This window comes from Cupressus sempervirens, chromosome 4, assembly GCF_028749045.1.
Source record: "Cupressus sempervirens isolate cs-2001-9-10 chromosome 4, ASM2874904v1, whole genome shotgun sequence".
NCBI lineage: Eukaryota > Viridiplantae > Streptophyta > Pinopsida > Cupressales > Cupressaceae > Cupressus > Cupressus sempervirens.
In genome coordinates, this window is record NC_143121.1 from 855,834,657 (window position 1) to 855,852,000 (window position 17,344).

Below are 17,344 nucleotides of genomic sequence, written 5' to 3' on the forward strand. Positions count from 1 at the left end.
ATCAGCAATGCTTCAGGAGCTAAGTAACTCAAAATATCAACATAAGAGTTTGTAATTGCACAAACTATGATGCAAACAATTTTTGCAGCCGACATAAGGAAAATCTCGAAGGATTTAATGATGAGATCGAATCTTTTATCTTTCCTATTCAATCTACGTGCAGCCAATAAGAAAAATGATAAAGGCATGCAACCAATCAGTAAAAGACAAGTATTGAGTGAGAAATTGAGATTCAATGTGGATCGTAGATCCATATCTAACCCTAAGTCCTTGAAGTCTTTATAAGGAAGACAAAATTTTGTTGTAAAGATATATGAGTGGACATACAAGGGTGCACAAGAAAAACTATTTTCAAAAGCGAGGATTATCAAATCACAAAAGGATCAAGATCAGAGAAAGTGAAAAAGGTGCCTGCATTCAGCAATCAAGGATTGTAATCTATCAGGTTCATTATACCTAATAATTTCTAGCAATTGTATTAGAATGAAAATCCTATGGTGATAGGTTAGCTTAACAGCTATTTTGTAGATCCTTTAATTAGGTGATTAAAATCCTTTAATAGGGTGACACTTCATGTTAAGTGTTTGTAAAGCCTTTAACCAGGTCACTATTGATACAATGTAAAGCCTTTAACAGGGCAGACCATCAGAAGTGGTTGAACAATATTGCTGTAGTAATTTTTGTGGGTACCATCCCCACCCCAGTTTTACCTTCTTATTCCTGGAGGGTTTCTGGGTTACCAAATTCCAATGTTATGAGTTGTTGATGCATGTGTTTAGTTTCATATTTGTTTGATGTATTTACATGCATGCAATTTACTCGTAGTTAAAAGTTTTATTGGCTAAAGTGTGATACTTATGATTCACCCCCCCCCCCCCCTCTCATAAGTACTCTTTCCATATTTGAATATTCCAACAGCTTCATCTCCTTTACCAGCTTCTTTATTTTTACTTGGAGAAGAATATTGCTTTGAACTGTCCCCATGGCTCCTTGTAGATGATGCCAAGAGTGTCCTTGCTATTTTCTTCTACCATAACATAATGTTGAAAAGGTGAAAATGTTCATGGAGCTCACATTGAACATGTTGAAAGGTCCTTGTCAAACATTGGTGCAATCCTCATAATAGGATTTCTTTCAAAGAAGTTTTTTGGCTTTAGTTCAAAAGAAAAAGAGACCATTGGCATGATTGGGTAGTCCTCTTGGCAAGGAAGATGATGGAATCCCATTGTGTACCAGAGTATAATGTCCTTTTTCTGAATTGGGTGATCCCTGAAACACAAAATCTTAAAGAGCTTCATATAAAGATTGGGTCCCTTTTATAAATTGAATCTGATAAGTTTGGTTATTAAAATTTAATAGAAATTTGGGGAAAGTGATTCTTACATTTGAGATTTGAGTAAGTTCAACTTATAGAAACTAATTCAAAGCAATTCAATCTATAGAAATAAATTAGTCTATTTGTGTCCATGAAAAACTTGCTATAAATGTATGAATTCCATGATATTCAAACTTACCTGTCAAACCACGTAGCTAGAGTATCATCACCTTGGCTTTGATAAGAATACAGCCCACCAGCCCACTCCTCACAATAGTTGTATGGAGTTATCCATATCTAATATATGAAAAATTTTTTAGTGCGATCAAGCTAGGTAGATTCGGACTTAATGTTTAGTTTTGATTCTAAATAAACTTCAATAAAAACAATGGACAAAAATAGGCATGGCCAACTACAGTGCACAATTTGGTTTTGGCCACATATACCAACATTAATTTCAAAAAATAAATATAAGAGATGAAATTCAAAGTCTGATTGGGTTCATCCCATAGTGTTTTGGTTTTATGATGGTGATATTGTTGTGACCATAAAGGGTCAAACTCCTGTTGGCTCATTGTGATCGTAGTTTTCTACCTTTAACAATCTAATGTGCTAGTAGGTTTGAGCATCAATATTGATAATTGGGAATGAGGTTCATTGTTTGTGACCTCACTGATTTATAGATCTAGGTCAAAAGCATTTCATGTTTCATGTATTGGAAGAGTGTCATGCCAACATCACTAGTCACCTTCAATGCTCTAATGTGCTCACAGGTTTGAGCATCGGTATTGATAACTAGGGATGAGGTCCCTTTTTTGTGACCTCACTAGTTCATAGCTTAGGTCAAAAACCTTTCATGTAAGGGAAGGGTTCCATGCTAGCATCACTAATTACTGAAAAAGTTCACCAACATTTAAAAGAGAAATGAAATTTAAAGTCTAGTACAAACCTGGTTGTTAGTGAAGGAACCTCAGAGTTGAGGAGGATCATTGTGATCAAGCTTGCGGCTGTGCCCCCAGGGACAATTTTGTATCCTACTAGATTTCCTATCTTTGTCTTCCTCAATGGATTGATCATATGAAACTTGGATGGATGATAGAGGTTCAGCTTAATTTGAGCATCCTTCTCTGTTTTGGCAGTGTGTATCTCTATTGTCCAAAAAAATTTCCTTGGAGTTGATCCATCCTTCACCCTATGCTTCACCATCTTCACCTGAACAAAGGAGTTGTCTCTACCATCAATATCCATGTCCAAGTAGAATGTCAAGAAATGTTCATGGATAACACCAATTATGTAAAGAATCTACAAATACCAAGAGAAAGAGAAAACCACAGGAATTTCTTGCAATTAGTTTATAGAAAACATACATATCTAGAATAGCAATCAACTCATTCATATGTGAAGGTAAAAATAATTAAACAACACAAAGAGAGTGAGGAGATGAGAACAAGGAAATTATATTGATTCTGAGGCATTGAACCAGTTTCACTAGATCAAAAATAGAAAAAAGAATTAAAGGAATTTCTCCTTTGTATTTAACTTTCAAAATGAGAAGGAACCTCTTGAAAATGAGGAATATGGAGCTTTTATTCCCCTTGAGACTGGTGAGGAGGCTTAAAATTGACAGCATATTCTAGAAGAATGTGTGTATTCATGTGAGCGCTCCAAATAATGTAATGCTTTGGAATGGTGATGTCGGAATCAAACTTTCCCCAAAATAACTTGCCACAACACAACATATTGTTCCTCATTAATGTCCAGGTCTGAAAATGGAACACTATAAAGAATAAGCGATAATAGTAAGTCAAACATTCCTTCTTAAATAAAGAATATGCATATTAAAGGAAAGAATATTCTAGAATTCAAACATTTAAAAAAATCCCCACCAAGACATCATCTTTGAACATAATCTTTCATACCTTAGGTAGGAGCAATCTTCAGGAGCAAGATAAATACCAACACCATATGCCAGACCACCATTCATTAATCTATTATTGCTAAAACCATGTATTATAATTGATGATATACTTGTGAACATACAAATTCAAGTATCAACAGATAAGTCCTAAACTGAAAAATTTAGAACCATGTACTTCATAATTACCATAACAGAATAAGTAGACTCCAACAAAAATACTAAGAGCATTTTACTCTTGGGATATGAGATGAAATAAGTACCTCAATAACATCCTAAAAAATTCTCAAATATAAACATTAAAATGGATCACAAATCTCAAGACTCATAAACCCAAGGATGCAAACTGCTTTGCTAGTCAGACACACCCTTTGGAAACCATAGGGCAATTTCTTTCTTTGCACTTTCCACTGCATCACTACCATGGATGACATTCCTGCAAGCATTGCATATTATTAGAACAATAGGATACAATTTTTTAAAACAATCCAAAAAAGAGTTTCCCAAATTGTCATAAACATTGAACCTGAATCATTTCCTACATTAGCTAGACATCTATGATTATACTTACAAGATCCATAAAAAAAAATTGTTTAATAGAGCATTCCTCCCCATATTTCCTCAAACATGCTTGATGCATGTTCCCTTAACATTTTATCATTTATGAATGCATATTCAACTTGTAAAATAAAATTTGGCAAAGAAAAAACTAAAAATAGAAACAAATTTTGAAAATGACAATCCTCAGTATTAGGCTTCCATATTCCATATCTATAGCATTCTATTTTCTAGGTTCAATTGTATAGTAATCTTAGTATCACAGTTTGGGATCATCTTAATTAGTTGTTGTCCACCACAAATTTACAAAGCTATGATGTTGATATTTAGCTATCATCCATTACACATTTACAAAAATTGGGATTATGGCTCATCTTCACAGTAAGTGCTTTATTGAAACTTTAGTGAAGGAAAATCTAACCATTAACTCTTCTTAAATTTGCAGCGGAAGAAACATAAATAGGAGATAAAAATTGACATTCAAATGTGTAAAGTTGTGATTTCTTGACCTTATTAGCATTGACTGAGCTTCAAACTCAAGCTATGGTTGCAAATGATGCAAGGTTTAAACTCAAAACTTAAAGACCTAGGTAAACTTCACATCATAGATGTGTCCCTTCTGACAATCCCCTACCCAAGGGCAAACACACAGTCACTTCCAAAAGAGTGGGTTCAGATCCTCAAAGTGTGTGTAGATGACTGCAACAAGTAAAGCCCTAGGAAAATCTCACCACATATTCACACCCCTCACAGCACAATCATTTACCAAAATGAATAGCAAGCACTAACAAAAAATTGAGGTAAAAAAAACCCTCAATATGGATGAAGATGATGGTAGGGTAAAAGTCCTCGTAAATTCCACAAAATAGATATTCGTCTTTTAACATAACTACTTAGCCAAAGAGCAGCATATACCTAATTCAAGAGGATTAAGAGTTGGCCTTTTACAAAGGTTATAAAAATAGAAATAGCAGCATCATATGAAAACTTGATGCATTGTCAAAAATTGGAAGATATGGTTTGGATATTTTAATTTAATCAATGGCATACAAATGGCACATCATAATCTGGATAAGACCATAAGCACTATGCACACAACAAGAAAAGTGCATTAAGAATTGATAAGCTAAAAAATAGGAAAAAATCTATGCTGCAATTTTGTAACATGAGCAAGAAATTTATGTTCTCTTATATTCAGGGTTACCTTTTTAACCTTCCTATCTCAATTGTATAATCACCTCTAATTGTTCCAGGGGAAGAAGCAAGAGGATTTGTTGCTCCTATGATTGTTCAACTAGTTGTGACCACATTTTTACCCTCCCAAACCATAGCAACCACTGGGCCAGATATAATGTACTCTACCAAACCACCAAAGAATGGTTTTACAGATAGGTCCTCGTAGTGTTTCTCAACAAATGATCTTTCCATAGAGACCATTTTCAAACCTAACAATAAGTTCAATGCATATTAGAATTGTTACATGATAACAATAACTTAGTTTTCCTAAGGGATCCATCAAAATAATATATTATGCTACTATTAAGTTTGATTACACAAAAGGGTTTGATTCTTACCTTTTAGATAATATCCCTTTTTCTCAAACCTTGAAATGATTTCACCCACCTATATACTAAAGGAAAGAATCATTATCCACCCAAAAATATTCCTTCAAACTCTTGCACAACACATAGTACAAAATTACAAATGAAGATATATAGAATTAAGGAAAGAATCATTATCCACCCAAGAATATTCCTTCAAACTCTTGCACAATACATAGTACAACATTACAAATGAAGACATATAGAGGAAGAAACTAGCAATTCATCTCATTTAGTAAAGTTCATGCAAACAAACCAAAAAAGTGATACTATCAAACACATTCTACAATGTGAGCCTACTAGCATAAGTAGAATTTCATGAACTTTTATGAATTAAAATCAAACACTTCCACTGGAAGTCAACATTAACAATAATAGCAAAATAGATCATAAATTGCACTATCAGTTACACATAGACGTCAAAAAACATGTCGAACATCTCTCAATTTTAAATATATTACTAATTTAATCACAACTAATTTCACTCATTGCAAATAATGCAAACTACATCATTAAAATTCATTACAAGTTTGAACACTTACAAACATCAGCAATTTAGAACAACCCATTGCTATAAGGTATAACATAAATAGAACAAAGGGGTCATTCCAATGGTATAATAGTCTAGGCAAAAGGGTATGGGATAGTGATGCTTTGATAATCTAAATTATAACTTTAATTCATTGACTATAGACAATAGCATCAATTGGTATTCCCCATGAATAGTCATACAAAAACCTGAAGATTCAGCACTTCTACATATTGGAGGTGATGATCTTGACAAAAAAATCAAATCTAGGTAGGCCAATAGATTATGCAACATCTAATTACCTAATTGAACCCACAAATCCATCTAGTTATATTAAAATCTAGGCAAGTTGTAGCTGTATATCTATAGGGGAGAGTTACATATATCTTGAGCCCTCCTCTTGTACCCCTATCCATCATCACCTCCCAAAAGAGGTTTATGATGTTAAGAAAAATGAATTTGTGAAAACAATTTTTGGCCTACATTTCCCAAAGGAGAGACATGAAAGGAGGAAGAGATTGTGGATGAATCAAAATGCCAAAAGAAAAAAAAATGGAAAGTTGATGTGCAAAAAAAATCCCAATAACAATGATAGAATAAAGAAGTCCATGAAGGAAAATTCAGAAGTCTTGTATGGTAAAAAAAAATGGGCACAAAAAAGACAATTATATCAAAGAATTCAAACCCTTGAAGATCACAAATAGAAAGCATATATTAAGGAGAAAATACCAAATGGAGAGCTAAAGTGCTCATAATGCAGCTCAGGACAAGTTCTCATCACTTGAGGAGTGAAACAGGTAGGTACCTGGGGAAGAATAAAAGGAGACAATATTTTGCAACATAGGAGTGGTAGAGATAGAGTGGCATTAATCATGGAGTGCCCAACATACAATGACATCCACTCCATGTTTTGGGAGACTTTAGAAGGCACAATTCAGGTACTTTTGAAAAAATAGTGAGACATGACAGAAAACTTAGTAATCAAAATTAAATGTCCATGAACACACTTAAAGAAGCAATTACAAAGGGTCTAATGTTCCAACTAACCTACTTCAGAGTGTTTTCATTACCTAGGAGGTCCCATAGGCTGCTTTGGCCACGTTGACAACCTTTGAGTCATTCATTCAATCATATTGTTAAAGCGCTAAGTAATTGAATTCACCACCTTGTTTTGCTATTCTAGACAATAGTTTCTTTAAACACCAACAAACAATAGTTTCTTTAAACACCCTATACATAAACATGATATTATACTAAAAATAACCAAAACATTTCTCATTAAACCAAAAAAAGCATTCTAAATAAAAACTTCGAAGCAAAAAGTTTAAAGACATCCCCTGGCCAAAAATAGCACTCGTGACATACAACCATTGTAGAATGAAGCCCCTCCAAATGACAACCAAAAGGCTAATTTTCACGTCGTGTAGTCCCATATTGACATGCACAGGGCACCCACAACATTTGCTATACCACAATAATTTCTTGTTATCTCAGCCTGTTTGTTGAAAATCTACAGTCGAGCCTGTCCCAACCTACCTGTATGTGAATTTTGATAAATACCAGTTACACTGGTTGCAAGTCCAATTTTATTTAGGCTAGTAAGGAAACAATTTTTCACAGCTACAAACTTTGTATCACAATCCATTAATTTGATCAATCTGTCCCCTAGATGTTCAAATTCACGAGTCACAAAACTAGAACATTGTTGGGATTCAGAAAGAAAATTGTTATTAATCACACCATCCTTAACCTCATCATGCAATACCTTTCCATTCTCCAACTGAGTTGCTTCTGTGCCTGTTCGAACCTTAGTTGATTGTTTATCAAACAACTGCTTTGTTTGGAAAATCTTCATTGGTAACTCAGTGACAGGTTCTAGCTTTGGATCTCTATACAATTCATTTTCACTAATGGGGATCTCAGTTGAATATTTCTTGATCAACTCATCTGATTTAGCAACATTCATTGAAGCCACATCAGCTATAGTCTTTGAATTCAGTATTTTTGCTCCTTTTCAAAAGGTATTTGTTGTGGTTAGCTGCTTTGCTTGAGACTAGTTCCTTCATTGGGTGCTTTGTTTTCTTTTTTCATTCTTTGTCAAAATTTCCATTAGGAGTAGCACATTTCAATCTTATTATTAGACCCATCATTATGTAAAAGCATAAATCTTGGACATAATTATTACATCGATTGGCTTCATGCTTTTATCTGATGAAGAGTCCAGTAGTGTGACCTCGACCTTCAAATTATGAAGTCTTGTTTCATGATTGAATGGACTAATGATCAATATTTTTATAATGTCAATGAGACCAAACAGCTTCTAGAACCATGATAGCCAACAAACAGATAAGCCTAAAAAGCCCTAAATAGAAAGTCCTAATTTCAAAATTGTCTCCATCTTATTGTGATTTATCAATTATGTTTTAAAACAATAGCAAACTAGAACCCTTTATAGGACATGAAGGCCAAGAGTTCCTCAGACTGTTATAATAATAAGCGAAGTGAATAATCCCATAGGTCAAAGTAAACTAGCAATATTATTCAGCACATAAAGGATATGCTTCTACAAATAGGAATACATTCTACTAAAATTGACACTTATCATTCATAGGAGATAAGAAAAGGAAAAAATGCTAGTAATTAAAGCAAATTGGAACATTGTGTGGAATATTGAGCACATATCCTAAGCTCAAAATTGAGTAAAAAATCCATGGAAAAGATTAGCACACACATCTCAATCCTATTAAGGATGTGTTTAATCCTTATAAGCCTTTATCATCAAGTTGACTAAGTACCCTCCACCTGCATGCATTGTGTGTTTCTCAACTTACAAAAATTCATTGAGTGCAATATGCTTGCAAAGTTCAGATCATTAAAACCACTGGCTTATATAAATGGTGTGCGACAGCGAAGATTCTTTTCAAAATTGTTTATGCACCACTTTAGGCACTTTTAAAGTTTAAAACTAGTGTTTCATGGATTTCAATGACATTGCAACTATTATACACATTATTCTTCTGGGAATCTTGTTATCAAGAAACATGTAAATGTCATTGTCATAAAAAAATTTCAATGCAAGGTGAACATTTTAAGCATTTGTCCTCATGCTCACTTGAGCCCATGTAGCTTGTTAAATATGCATTGCATTATATCCTACAAAAATCACGAGACAAAAAAAATATAGAACCACCACCTTGTTCTTATAATAGAAGAAAAAGATATAATCATATTCACAAAAACCTTGCTATGAAAAGTGTTTACCTATGGAAACCTCAAAATCCTCATTATAAACAAGACAATTGTATAAAGTATAATGAGATGGATGTATTGTAAATAAAAAAGATCAATTGGGTAATGAAAAATTAGATGAAACAAACTGATCAAAAAGGAAAAAGAGATATTATTTGATGCTTTTATCTGTGCAACTAAGAATGAATGGAGGCAATATTTCAGCTAAAAATTAGGGCAATTGGAAAATCCAATTCAAAACTCACTTATGTCAGAGTGGTTGGGTTTTGTAGAGCACATACAAGATGCCCAAGTGTTCTAGCAACAAGTTGATCCTATTGGACATCATACATAAGTGATTGAGGTTCATAAGATGATAGTTAGAGATCACAAGTCAAATTTCTCTTTCCTCGTCGAGATAGGTATTTATTCCTATGTCAATAAGCAAACTACAAAGACAACTAAAATTGATACAACACTATTGATCATGAATTTGATTGGGGCTATTACAAACAAGTTTAACCCCATCAAGAAAATTAGTTGTCATAGGGCATACAACAAACATAATCTAGCTTTAGAGATCACTCAACAAAATTGCATATGTATTACTACAATTAATAAGGGGCTATGATTTTAGTCATATTTCCAAATAAATTAAGGAAATGTACTAGTGATCTCATATGATGACACTAAAATAAACAATTATAGTTGCACCACTCATTACGAAAAATCATGACAAAACACCCAAACAAAAATTAGATAATCTCTCTATACCCTACCCCAAAAATAAACTTTGCAAGTTTTTTAAAAAATTGTATCCATTGCACGAAACGTACACTAGGTTTTTCATGATTCAGACCAAAAAAATTATACCCATTTTACTTTACCTGATCCAAACTGATTCTAAATCTAACCAAATCCTATTTACAGCGTACATGATAGCATGGCACTCAGCCAAACTTGTAAAGCATACAACCCTATCCCAAAAAAAATTACCATAAACCCTACCACAAAACCAACCTCCCAAAACCCCTAACTTAATCCAAAACATCTCCAAGAGTCCTAAAACAACAACGCTAAAACCTTAACTTGGACCAAAAGCACCATAATTTATAAATAATTATTGGAAAAACAACAAAATAAAAAGCCCACTCTTTAACTTGTAGAATACAAAACCTTACAAAGAAAGTCAACTCCACACAAATTTCAATACAAAATAGCACAGTCAATCAAAAGCACAAAATTTGGTGTATTGTGCAAGTCTAAATAATGCTATCATTTTATATTTATAAAAACACTTACTGGGAAAAATAACGAAATGTTCTCCCCTTAGATTACTTCCCATTTAACAAACCAAGGAAAATGCAATAGATATATTTATCAACAAAGAAATAACATCAATGAGAGTAACCATGCCATCTCTTAGCATTCTCAGTATTGCCATTGGCACATAAAGAACTGAGCTACACTTCACAATGCCAAAACCTTGAGCAGAATTCACTGTAGATTCAACTTTGTAGATTTTAAGTCAAACTCATTGACCCATGTTTCATGAGTAATAATTCACATGGAATCATCTCTCATGAGAATGAATGGAACACTTAGCTCTCATTGCAATTAGATGATGCTCACAGGTGGTGGATAAGCTAATATTATAATTTATTAACTATAAACTAACACTATGGATCATAAACAAACAAAAGACTAGTAGACTGAAAATGTGTTCTTAGCAACAATAGTTGTCTATTCATTTAATGTGACAAGAATGTATTCAAAGCCATGCATGAGAATCTCAAAAGAAGTTCAGCCTTCACTGTTTGACTATCATGGCTATACTAGGATAACTGTGGTACAAGGGGTGAATTGATAAATTTGTCCCTACAATTGGGACTGACAATAGCAACAAATAAATAAGCAATATTTGAGAGAGATTTAAACAACATAGATCACCTGGAAGGCTCTTAAGGTTGGTGCTAGATGACAAAATTAGAGGTTTGAAAAGCATAGTTGAATTACTAGTCACAATGGGAAATAGAGGCTTGTTGCCTACCACTTGGAGAGCTAATTGTGATCTGCCACGTTTATTCATTTGTCTATGATTTTCAAAATTAGAATAGATCTTTGTGCTTAGATCTCTGTTGCTACTTTCCAAACTACTATTTGTCTCTATCACTGGCATGCCTTTTTGCTTGGATATAGGATGTAGAACTTTTGAGTTTTTCCTTGCTTGTGTAGCAATCCTTGGAACCTCTTATGCATTCATTCAAGCCAATGCCCAAGGGCTAATCTTTATAGATCCTTTGTTCTTTTTCACTGTTTGTTCATTGGGTGTCCTCTTTATATTTCAATTATCTACCTTGATGGATGGCATGACACTATCTCTTGGCAACACAAAGAACTACAAATCACCAAAATGGTGTAGTAAGTTATATAGATCTGTTGACATAAAATATGAATAACATGTGCACATTGCATTTGTCTCAAAGATTGTAGATTCAGACCTGGTCCTCTACAAAAAGGCGTGGTGGAGTGCACCAAGACCCATGGTGTAATGCACTCATAGAACTTGAATGACTCAATCCTGACACTGAACTTGTCATTGACATTTGTGGGCTTTGTGCTCCTCCCATATTTTGCTACTCTTGCTCCCTCGTTGCAACAATGTAATCATATGTGCTAACACCCTATTATTGGCATTTCAACCAAAGGAAATAAGCATAAAATACATTCATCATATAACAAAAGGAATACCAAAAAGTTGAATATAGAAAATATCAATATTTCAAATCAAACTTTTGACAAGATTATCAACCTTTCTTATGAGTAAAACATGGAAGAAGAAAAGTTTTCCAAGAGGAAGCATTGTAATCATAGACAAAATAGTGCATGAACCATGTAAAATGACCCAATTGAAAAGCTGAACACTACATGATAAAAGGATTGTTTTACATAACTCATTATCCCTTCAATGGGAAATATCATAATTCTTATTTGCGCATAAATTTGAAAATGAGAGGAAAAATATGCAAAGATTGTTGCACAACTCACCAAGACAACAACAAATGGTCCCAATGAGAAACTATTGCCCAGCTTAGATACAATCTCCACATCAAAGTGACTCCAATTAAGGAAACATTACACTATTACAAAGAGTCCAATTGAACACTAAAGTATAAGCTGCAATCCAAGCCCAAAATGTACAACCCATGTACCTGTCAATAATAAGTGAGAGTCAAATAGGCTAAATGATTGCTTTCTATAAGCTAGAATAAAATTTTAGACCTTAAGGTGGGTTTGAACCAAGCAGAAGGAAGGCTCAATGAAAATGCTCCTGGATCTGGAGCACGATGGTTTAAGTACCATGTTGTAATCAGCTAAAAATTAATGCAACTACATTGGCCACCTATTCTTAGCTTAGGTGCAATGTATAAGTATCAACCATGTTAGTGTTTTATTGCTAGGACTACTTATAGGACTGATATTATCATCATCGACTCTTACAATGCATAACAAACAATGTAAGCCATTGTCATCCACAGTGCCCATGGACATCCAAGGTATTTGTTTCAGTACCACCTGTTAAGTGCAAAAACTTTTAGAGCTTGACATTCAAACACGAACAGCCGAAATAAAATTGTACAGTTCTCTAAAGATTGGTTTCTTCTGATTGAATATATGATAATCAATTGCTACAAACTATAAGAAATGAACTATTAGATAAAAGTAGCCTCTCATAATGCCATCCAGCTTTTATTAACACAAGACACTCCAAGATAGCCAAGATACTATCTCTACATCTTTTGAGTCAGTAGGCAATATTGAACTCAATTTGGCACATTGTAAAATCAGAAAAGACTCATATGAAGCCAAAACCTAAATTGGTAAAAAAATTATAATACAAGAAACTAGTACAGTGTTGTAAGAAAGATGATCTTTATACAGTGGCAGCTAATGAAAAGGCATTGACAGCGCTTTTAGCTGCCTGTACTTTGCTCACTAGCACTTTCCATTTCACTTCATCCTTCTTGCTTTTCTGTTTAACTTTTTCTTTAAAATGCCTGCATGAAGATATACTCTGATCATCTATAACAAAAAGAAGTATGCTTCTAGAAAGTGTAATAATACCAATTGTACATTTAATAACAAAAGCCCAATCTGTACATGCACACAGGAACCTTGCAGACATCTGGCTCATAACACATTCTTGAATGAAGTTCAAGAAGTTGCCACATTCTTTTACAGTGAACACATCCACCAGGGACTCATGTCTTGCACCCAGCAAAATGTCTAACTAAAGATTCAAGGCCTTTGCATGCTAGGAAATTGCAAGGTCCCATAGTATCATCTAGGTCTTTGTCGTGGGGTCCTATTGTGTGACAGCCATCTCTGCAGATGTGAACAAGTGCTTCCATGGCATCATATAATTGTAAATATATTCTTTTCTCGTCTATCTTGTGAAGCCTTTCTTGTTTTTGCTATGAATACAAAGAAAACAAAGGATCACAAATTAAAATTATATCAATCTCAACAAAACTAAGAAACTACATTGGCATCAATACCAGCTACTTGTAAGAGATTTAGCTTCAAACCAAGTTCTCTACTTTAGTGTACTCCAAACATCTTTACCTTATTGGATGACTTAGTATTGATTCAACTCTATGACAGTTTTTAATTGCTTAAAACTCCTTGCATTTGCATGATAACTAGCAATCTGCACTGATATAAACCCTCTTTTAATCTATAGATATCCAGTGACAAGAGTAATCTTTCACCCTTGATATATCTAAGAAATTGCTATTGTCCCTATCAAGACGTGAGCAAGCAAGGGCAGAGCATCAATTTTTTGTCTAGTGATGGTGCCCAACTCCAACAAAATGTGAATGATCCCGTGCGCACGAAAAATAAAAAACAAGAAATATTTTTGGTTTTTACATCTAAGCCTCGTGTTGGTTAAAATTTTGACCAACACATTTCACCCTATATGTGTTGGTCAAAATTTCGACCAACACGGGGCTTAGATGTAAAAAAAAAAAAGATATTTTTGTCTTCTACATTCCGACCAACTTAAACTTTTTTAGTTGATGGTCAAAAATTTTGGTAGAAAAATGAGTTCAAATGTAGTAGTGTCTTGTGCCATAACCACACATCATCAAATTCTACAACAAGACAAATAGCATCATTCATATCAAGATAAAATAGATTGCCTCTAGTCTAATCACCTTTCCCAATTAGTTTCCCATCAGTGTCATATATCTTTTCTATCTTATTCTCAAACTCAACTTTTCAACCTAAACTATTCAATTGTGACACACTCAACAAATTGTAGTTAAGTTCTACATAATAAGCATTGCCACACACATGATGTTTTCTATGAGTTTGATAGATCATTTTTCCTTTTATCAGATAGAGTGCATTATTATCAAACCTTACCCTATTTCCATCATAATAATCAAGATTAATGAACTTACTTTTATCTCCAGTCATGTGATGTGAACACCCACTGTCAATGATCCATCTATCACTCTTGTTCACATTAGACAATAGTGCAATTGCCAAATCCTCATAAAAATCATCCTTCATTGCAACAGACACCACTTCATCATCATGGTCATTAGATCCATCTTTGGTTTCCTCTTCACCAATGTAGCAAGACTTCTTGCCTTTATCTCTGTAATATTTGTTGTCCTCATCTCTTTTACTTTTATATTTGTCTCCACTTCTATTGTTCTTCTTCTCTGGACATCTAGAAGCAATATGACCAACCTCATTGCAATTAAAACACATTATAGGTAACTTACCTTTGAATTTTTCTTTGCCTCTATGAAATCTCCTTGCCAACAATGCTTCAAGTTGTTCTACATCTTCCTCATCTATATCACTATCACTAGAAACATATTTGACCTTTTTCTTCTTCTCTTTAGGTTCTTTTAATGACAATTTAACTTTGAAAGAATATTCAACATTCTTAGATTTGAAATTGTCAAAGTTAGAGAGCTCAAAGGCAATGAGTCTACATATCAATCCTTCAAGGGCCAGATCATTGTTAAGTGTGTACCTTGGTTCTTGTATGGAGAGACTCTAATAGCATAGATGGGCAATAGGGTTCTTAGTACTTTGCTAATCACAATCTCATCTTCAATCTTACCAGTTGCTCCTCTAATAGCGTTGACTAATTCTTTTACTCTGGCATAATATTGAACTATATTCTCACATTCTTGCATTCTCATATCATCAAACTTACCCCTAAGACTTTTAGATTTCTCTTTTAGTACATTTTTATCTCCTTTGTAGATCTTTTCTATAGCATCCCACATCTTCTTAGTAGTATCACATTCCTTGATGTCATCAAACTTGGTGTAGCTTAGGGAAGATGCACTCTCTAACATTGCCTGATTTTGTTCTTCTTTTTTAGATCCTCACCAGTTAGGGGTCTAGTAGGGTCAACATGCTCAATGGTGATGGTAGATTGGTCTACAAGACCTCCTAGATGTACCTTCATTAGAATTTTCCATTTAGGGAAGATCTCCTTGTTAAGCTTGGGTACCTCTCTTTTTTTAGACATATTGATCTTCTACTTTTAGTACCTTCAAACTAGTCCTCTTAAGCACTACAGCTTTGATATCAATTGTTGGAATTATTTCGAATAACTAAGAGGGGGGTGAATTAGTTATCCAAGGTCCAAATGTACAAATAAAAAATTTCAATGCTTAATAGACCCATATCCATAAAACCTTATCATGCATGCATCCATTAGATCATACAATACATAAACTTTTTAGGTTACTATCCTAGGTCAAAACAACTTTGCAAAACTGTAAACATGAAACAACATAAGAACATTCACACAATTTGACACAAGAATTTTATGTGGAAATCCAATTTGAGAAAAACCACAAGTAACATGCTACTAATTCTCGCTCTTCTAAAGTGATTCCCTATGAAAGGCCAACGCTATTAAATGTTACAATACACACTGTTAAATGTGACCTAGTTAAAGGATTTCAATCATCGTATTAGTAGTGAGCCTTGTTAGAGGACTTTAGACTATTCCATTAGAATGTCATCTGGTTAAAGGGTTTACAAATGACTGTTAGGTCGACCTTAATCCAAATGATTTACCCTAGACTAATACAATGATTAGAAAGTAATGGTAAGGCTTGATCTAATGACAAATTACAACTCACTTGCAGATTAAATATCTGTGTTTCGGTCCTCCATTTGGCTTGGCATTCACACACTTTAGCTCTGATAGCATGTTCACCCTTCAAGCATTCATACTCTTAAGCCTTCTTTATTTGCATGCCAATTGCAGTCACTTCTGTCTAGCCACTAAATCAAGCAATACACTAGAATATTTGTCTTCCTTAGGCTCTCACACATGACAACTTTTGCTTCTAACTAGCTATCTCTATAAATAGAGAATTTAGATCTTTTGTCACTTAACCACAAATGTCCATTTTAGGGTTAGGTAGGATACAATAAATCTACCCACCTTTCCATTTGGTTCCTCGAGAAACAACTTCTACAATCTTCCTTGAATTCACCTCGAAATGGTTTACCTTGAATTTTGTGCCACCAGCTCATCATAGTCATCTTCCACATGATTCACACAATTCAAGAAAATAAAATAGGTAGCTCAGATTTGTCAAAGCTTTGATTTAACATTGTTTTTTGTCACTCAGCAACTATACTGTTCTTTCACTTGGCCAATACTAGTTTACTCGGCAAACACTAAAGTTTAATGATGCTTGGCAGCAACTAAACTTTACTTGGCATATGCTAACAATCACTCGGCTTGTACTATTTTTCATCTTTCCTTAGCACCTCTTGTTTTTCATTTGGCTTCTACTGATTTCCTACTCGGCTTGCTCTAACTACTTGGCAAGACTTGGCACACACTTTTCATACTTGATCTTCTTCGAGTCTTAACTTGAGTAATCTTTCATTTTAGACTTTAAGTAGATAAGCAATACACTATACTATCAATGTCTTACTTGGTCTTAGTGCTTCTTTGAAATACCAAATAACTCAACCTTTCTCTAGGTGCTATTGTTATCTCCTCTTTTCAAATCCTCTTCATGAATCAATTAAATGATAGCTTTCAAACCAAAAGAGCCATTGTCGCACCAGCAGGTAGCAGGTTTGACATCATTGACAAAATAATGATTGTTCCATTACAAGTTCTTCACTTCAAAATA

The 17,344-nt window shown here is 34.0% G+C and overlaps 2 pseudogenes; both read right to left on the minus strand.

Moving 5' to 3' along the window:
- Nucleotides 1–1,070: 1,070 nt before the first annotated feature.
- On the minus strand, nucleotides 1,071–3,299 carry LOC149564082 (amine oxidase [copper-containing] gamma 1-like; annotated as a pseudogene).
- Nucleotides 3,300–3,584: 285 nt separating this feature from the next.
- On the minus strand, nucleotides 3,585–7,884 carry LOC149564083 (nucleoside diphosphate kinase-like; annotated as a pseudogene).
- Between the last annotated feature and the right edge of the window lie 9,460 nt (nucleotides 7,885–17,344).